Genomic DNA, 7,560 nt, shown 5'->3' with positions numbered 1-7,560 from the left:
TCCCCTGGTTCTCAGGACTCTGGACTTGGACTGAATTACACCACCGTCCTTCCTACTTGCAGACAGCACATCATGGGGGCTTTTCAACCTCCGTAATTGCATGAGCCAATTCCTTATGATGTTCCCTTATACACATACAAAGATATGTGTGTGGTTCTGTTTCTCTAGAGAATCCAGACTGTGTGGATTCAACCAACAGGGATGGAGCAGCTCGTGTGAGGTCACACGGCTGCTCCATGAAGAGCCAGCTCCACCTCTGTCACTCCCACTGCCTCTCACTTCTGCAGGGACCCCATAGTAAGGCTGGGAAGCAGTGTCCAGGGAAGCACTGTTTCCCAGCATCAATATCCACACTGCTATTTACTGTGTCCCTCTTTGCTGACTTCCAAGAAGAGTTAAAAATGAATATTTAGCAGATGGTGGCTTTTTCTCACAATGGTCTGTGAATGCCACTGTGGGCAGTGCTGATAATGCCCATGGAAATGAAAAAAAATGAATATTTACAAGGGTCACATTTCATCCTGGCCTCTAACTTATTTGGTTTGACCTTGTACGAGGCTTTTTACTCTTTCAGCTCTAAATTTCTCATCTTTAAAAATAAACTCGACTTCCGGGGAAGATGGCGGAAGAGTAAGACGCGGAGATCACCTTCCGCCCCACAGATACACCACAAATACAGCTACACGTGGAACAACTCCTACAGAACACCTACTGAACGCTGGCAGAAGACCCCAGACCTCCTAAAAGGCAAGGAACTCCTCACGTACCTGGGTAGGGCAAAGCGGAGAGATTCCCGCACAGAGGATCGGTGCCGACCAGCACTCACCAGCCCGAGAGGCTTGTCTGCTCGCCCGCCGGGGCGGGCGGAGCTGGAAGCTGAGGCCCGGGCTTCGGTCAGAGCGCAGGGAGAGGACTGCGGCTGGCAGCGAGAACTCAGCCTGAAGGGGGCTAATGCGCCACAGCTAGCCGGGAGGAAGTCCGGGAAAACTCTGGAGCTGCCGAAGAGGCAAGAGACTTTTTCTTCCCTCTTGGTTTCCTGGTGCGCGAGGAGAGGTGATTAAGAGCGCTGCTTAAAGGAGCTCCACAGACGGGCGCGAGTCGCGGCTGAAAGCGCGGAGCCCAGTGACGGGCGTGGGACGCTGGAGCTGCTGCTGCCGCCGCCAAGAGGCCTGTGTGCGAGCGCAGGTCACTGTCCACACCGCCCTTCCAGGAGCCCGTGCAGCCCGCCACTGCCGGGGTCCCGGAATCCAGGGGCGGCTTCCCTGGGAGAACGCACGGCGCGCCTCGGGCTGGTGCAACGTCACGCCGGCCTCTGCCGCTGCAGGCTCCACCTGCACTCCGTGCCCCTCCCCCCCCACCCCCCCCCCACCGCGGCCTGAGTGAGCCAGAGTCGCTGAAGCGGCTGCTCCTTTAACCCTGTCCTGTCTGAGCGAAGAACAGACGCCCTCCGGCGACCTACACGCAGAGGCGGGGCCAAATCCAAAGCTGAGACCCGGGAGCTCCGAGAACAAAGAAGAGAAAGGGAAATCTCTCCCAGCAGCCTCAGAAGCAGCGGATTAAAGCTCCACAATCAACTAGATGTACCCTGCATCTGTGGAATACATGAATAGACAACAAAACATCCCAAATTGAGAAGCCAGGAGTCAGTGCTGTGCCTCTGAGGTGGGAGAGCCAACTTCAGAACACTGGTCCACAAGAGACCTCCCAGCTCCACATAATATCAAACGGCGAAAATCTTCCAGAGATCTCCATCTCAACACCAGTACCCAGCTTCACTCAACGACAAGCAAGCTACAGTGCTGGTCACCCTATGCCAAACAACTAGAAAGACAGGAACACAACGCCACCCATTAGCAGAGAGGCTCCCTAAAATCATAAAAAGTCTGCAGACACCCCAAAACACACCACCAGACGTGGACCTGCCCACCAGAAAGACAAGATCCAGCCTCATCCACCAGAACACAGGCACTAGTCCCCTCCACCAGGAAGCCTACACAACCCACTAAACCAACCTTAGCCACTGGGGACAGACACCAAAAACAACGGGAACTACGAAGCTGCAGCCTGCAAAAAGGAGACCCCAAACACAGTAACATAAGCAAAATGAGAAGACAGAAAAACACACATCAGGAGAAGGAGCAAGATAAAAACCCACCAGACCTAACAAATGAAGAGGTAATAGGCAGTCTACCTGAAAAAGAATTCAGAATACTGATGGTAAAGATGATCCAAGATTCTATTTCCAAGATCCAAAATCTTGGAAATAGAATAGACAAAATGCAAGAAACAGTTAACAAGGACCTAGAAGAACTAAAGATGAATCAAGCATCGATTAAAAACACAATAAATGAAATGAAAAATACTCTAGATGGGATCAATAGCAGAATAACTGAGGCAGAAGAACGGATAAGTGAGGTGGAAGATAAAATAGTGGAAATAACTGCTTCACAGCAAAATAAAGAAAAAAGAATGAAAAGAACAGAGGACAGTCTCAGAGACCTCTGGGACAACATTAAACGCACCAACATTCGAATTATAGGGGTTCCAGAAGAAGAAGAGAAAAAGAAAGGGACTGAGAAAATATTTGAAGAGATTATAGTTGAAAACTTCCCTAATATGGGAAAGGAAATAGTTAATCAAGTCCAGGAGGCACAGAGAGTCCCATACAGAATAAATCCAAGGAGAAATACGCCAAGACACATATTAATCAAACTGTCAAAAATTAAACACAAAGAAATCATATTAAAAGCAGCAAGGCAAAAACAACAAATAACACACAAGGGAATCCCCATCAGGATAACAGCTGATCTCTCAGCAAAAACTCTACAAGCCAGAAGGGAGTGGCAGGACATAATTAAAGTGATGAAGGAGAAAAACCTGCAACCAAGATTACTCTACCCAGCAAGGATCTCCTTCAGATTTGATGGAGAAATTAAAATGTTTACAGACAAGCAAAAGCTGAGAGAGTTCAGCACCACCAAACCAGCTTTACAACAAATGCTAAAGGAACTTCTCTAGGCAAGAAACACAACAGAAGGAATATACCTACAATAACGAACCCAAAACAATTAAGAAAATGGGAATAGGAGCATACATATCGATAATTACCTTAAATGTAAATGGACTAAATGCTCCCACCAAAAGACACAGATTGGCTGAATGGATACAAAAACAAGACCCATATATATGCTGTCTACAAGAGACCCACTTCAGACCTAGAGACACATACAGACTGAAAGTAAGGGGATGGAAAAAGATATTCCATGCAAATGGAAACCAAAAGAAAGCTGGAGTAGCAATTCTCATATCAGACAAAATAGACTTTAAAATAAAGACTACTAGAAGAGACAAAGAAGGACACTACCTAATGATCAAGGGATCGATCCAAGAAGATATAACAATTGTAAATATTTATGCACCAAACATAGGAGCACCTCAATACATAAGGCAAATACTAACAGCCATAAAAGGAGAAATCGACAGTAACACAATCATAGTAGGGGACTTTAACACCCCACTTTCACCAATGGACAGATCATCCAAAATGAAAATAAATAAGGAAACACAAGCTTCAAATGATACATTAAACAAGATGGACTTAATTGATATTTATAGGACATTCCATCCAAAAACAACAGAATACACATTTTTCTCAAGTGCTCATGGAACATTCTCCAGGATAGATCATATCTTGGGTCACAAATCAAGCCTTGGTAAATTTAAGAAAATTGAAATTGTATCAAGTATCTTTTCCGACCACAATGCTATGAGACTAGATATCAATTACAGGAAAAGAGCTGTAAAAAGTACAAACACATGGAGGCTAAACAATATACTACTTAATAACAAAGTGATCACTGAAGAAATCAAAGAGGAAATTAAAAAATACCTAGAAACAAATGACAATGGAGACACGACGACCCAAAACCTATGGGATGCAGCAAAAGCAGTTCTAAGAGGGAAGTTTATAGCAATACAATCCCACCTTAAGAAACAGGAAACATCTCGAATAAACACCCTAACCTTGCACCTAAAGCAATTAGAGAAAGAAGAACAAAAACATCCCAAAGTTAGCAGAAGGAAAGAAATCATAAAAATCATATCAGAAATAAATGAAAAAGAAATAAAGGAAACGATAACAATGATCAGTAAAACTAAAAGCTGGTTCTTTGAGAAGATAAACAAAATTGATAAACCATTAGCCAGACTCATCAAGAAAAAAAGGGAGAAGACTCAAATCAATAGAATTAGAAATGAAAAAGGAGAAATAACAACTGACACTGCAGAAATACAAAAGATCATGAGAGATTACTACAAGCAACTCTATGCCAATAAAATGGACAACCTGGAAGAAATGGACAAATTCTTAGAAATGCACAACCTGCCAAGACTGAATCAGGAAGAAATAGAAAATATGAACAGACCAATCACAAGCACTGAACTTGAAACTGTAATAAAAAAATCTTCCAACAAACAAAAGCCCAGGACCACATGGCTTCACAGGCGAATTCTATCAAGCATTTAGAGAAGAGCTAACACCTATCCTTCTCAAACTCTTCCAAAATATAGCAGGGGGAGGAACACTCCCAAACTCATTCTACGAGGCCACCATCACTCTGACACCAAAACCAGACAAGGATGTCACAAAGAAAGAAAACTACAGGCCAATATCACTGATGAACATAGATGCAAAAATCCTCAACAAAATACGAGCAAACAGAATCCAACAGCACATTAAAAGGATCATACACCATGATCAAGTGGGGTTTATTCCAGGAATGCAAGGATTCTTCAATATACGCAAATCAATCAACGTGATACACCATATTAACAAATAGAAGGAGAAAAATCATATGATCATCTCAATAGATGCAGAGAAAGCTTTCGACAAAATTCAACACCCATTTATGATAAAAACCCTGCAGAAAGTAGGCATAGAGGGAACTTTCCTCAACATAATAAAGGCCATATATGACAAACCCACAGCCAACATCGTCCTCAATGGTGAAAAACTGAAACCATTTCCACTAAGATCAGGAACAAGACAAGGTTGCCCACTCTCACCACTCTTATTCAACATAGTTTTGGAAGTCATAGCCACAGCAATCAGAGAAGAAAAGGAAATAAAAGGAATCCAAATCGGAAAAGAAGAAGTAAAGCTGTCACTGTTTGCAGATGACATGATACTATACATAGAGAATCCTAAAGATGCTACCAGAAAACTACTAGAGCGAATCAATGAATTTGGTAAAGTAGCAGGATACAAAATTAATGCACAGAAATCTCTGGCATTCCTATATACTAATGATGAAAAATCTGAAAGTGAAATCAAGGAAACACTCCCATTTACCATTGCAACAAAAAGAATAAAATATCTAGGAATAAACCTACCTAAGGAGACAAAAGACCTGTATGCAGAAAATTATAAGACACTGATGAAAGAAATTAAAGATGATACAAATAGATGGAGAGATGTACCATGTTCTTGGATTGGAAGAATCAACATTGTGAAAATGACTCTACTACCCAAAGCAATCTACAGATTCAATGCAATCCCTATCAAACTACCACTGGCATTTTTCACAGAACTAGAACAAAAAATTTCACAATTTGTATGGAAACACAAAAGACCCCGAATAGCCAAAGCAATCTTGAGAACGAAAAATGGAGCTGGAGGAATCAGGCTCCCTGACTTCAGACTATACTACAAAGCTACAGTAATCAAGACAGTATGGTACTGGCACAAAAACAGAAATATAGAACAGTGGGACTTCCCTGGTGGCGCAGTGGTTGAGAGTCCGCCTGCCAGTGCAGGGGACACGGGTTCGAGCCCTGGTCTGGGAGGATCACACATGCCATGGAGCAACGGGGCCCGTGAGCCACAACTACTGAGCATGCGCGTCTGGAGCCTGTGCTCTGCAAAGAGAGGCCACGATAGTGAGAGGCCCGCGCACCGCGATGAAGAGTGGCCCCCGCTTGCCACAACTAGAGAAAGCCCTGGCACAGAAACGAAGACACAACACAGCAAAAAGAAATAAATAAATTAATAAACTCCTACCTCCACTATCTTCAAAAAAAAAAAAAAAAAAAGAAATATAGAACAATGGAACAGGATAGAAAGCCCAGAGATAAACCCACGCACATATGGTCACCTTATCTTTGATAAAGGAGGCAGGAATGTACAGTGGAGAAAGGACAGTCTCTTCAATAAGTGGTGCTGGGAAAACTGGACAGGGACATGTAAAAGTATGAGATTAGATCACTCCCTAACACCATACACAAAAATAAGCTCAAAATGGATTAAAGACCTAAATGTAAGGCCAGACACTATCAAACTCTTAGAGGAAAACATAGGCAGAACACTCTATGACATAAATCACAGCAAGATCCTTTTTGACCCACCTCCTAGAGAAATGGAAATAAAGACAAAAATAAACACATGGGACCTAATGAAACTTCAAAGCTTTTGCACAGCAAAGGAAACCATAAACAAGACCAAAAGACAACCCTCAGAATGGGAGAAAATATTTGCAAATGAAACAACTGACAAAGGATTAATCTCCAAAATTTATAAGCAGCTCATGCAGCTCAATAACAAAAAAGCAAACAACCCAATCCAAAAATGGGCAGAAGACCTAAATAGGCATTTCTCCACAGAAGATATACGGACTGCCAACAAACACATGAAAGGATGCTCAACATCTTTACTCATTAGAGAAATGCAAATCAAAACTACAATGAGATATCATCTCACACCAGTCAGAATGGCCATCATCAAAAAATCTAGAAACAATAAATGCTGGAGAGGGTGTGGAAAAAAGGGAACACTCTTGCATTGCTGGTGGGAATGTGAATTGGTACAGCCACTATGGAGAACGGTATGGAGGTTCCTTAGAAAACTACAAATAGAACTACCATATGACCCAGCAATCCCACTACTGGGCATATACCCTGAGAAAACCATAATTCAAAAAGAGTCATGTACCAAAATGTTCATAGCAGCCCTATTTACAATAGCCCAGAGATGGAAACAACCTAAGTGTCCATCATTGGATGAATGGATAAAGAAGATGTGGCACATATATACAATGGAATATTACTCAGCCATAAAAAGAAACGAAATTGAGCTATTTGTAATGAGGTGGATGGACCTAGAGTCTGTCATACAGAGTGAAGTAAGTCAGAAAGAGAAAGACAAATACTGTATGCTGACACATATATATGGAATTTAAGAAAAAAATGTCATGAAGAACATAGGGGTAAGACAGGAATAAAGACACAGATCTACTAGAGAATGGACTTGAGGATATGGGGAGGGGGAAGGGTAAGCTGTGACAAAGCGAAAGAGCGGCATGGACATATATACACTACCAAATGTAAGGTAGATAGATAGTGGGAAGCAGCCGCATAGCACAGGGAGATCAGCTCGGTGCTTTGTGACCGCCTGGAGGGGTGGGATAGGGAGGGTGGGAGGGAGATGCAAAAGGGAGGGGATATGGGAACATATGTATATGTATAAGTGATTAAATTTGTTATAAAGCAAAAAAAAGTTTTTTTTAA

General features: G+C 42.6%; 1 non-coding gene across 1 annotated transcript; it reads left to right on the top strand.

Annotated features, from left to right (window-relative positions):
* Nucleotides 1–411: 411 nt before the first annotated feature.
* On the top strand, nucleotides 412–492 carry LOC132501660 (small nucleolar RNA SNORD35). Its single transcript, XR_009534278.1, has one exon. It is a non-coding gene; the product is annotated as a small nucleolar RNA SNORD35 (small nucleolar RNA).
* The last annotated feature ends 7,068 nt before the right edge of the window (nucleotides 493–7,560 follow it).

This window comes from Mesoplodon densirostris, chromosome 1 (genome assembly GCF_025265405.1).
Source record: "Mesoplodon densirostris isolate mMesDen1 chromosome 1, mMesDen1 primary haplotype, whole genome shotgun sequence".
Taxonomy (NCBI): domain Eukaryota; kingdom Metazoa; phylum Chordata; class Mammalia; order Artiodactyla; family Ziphiidae; genus Mesoplodon; species Mesoplodon densirostris.
Note: the sequence above shows the minus strand (reverse complement) of the source record. Positions and strands in the feature narration are given on the sequence as shown.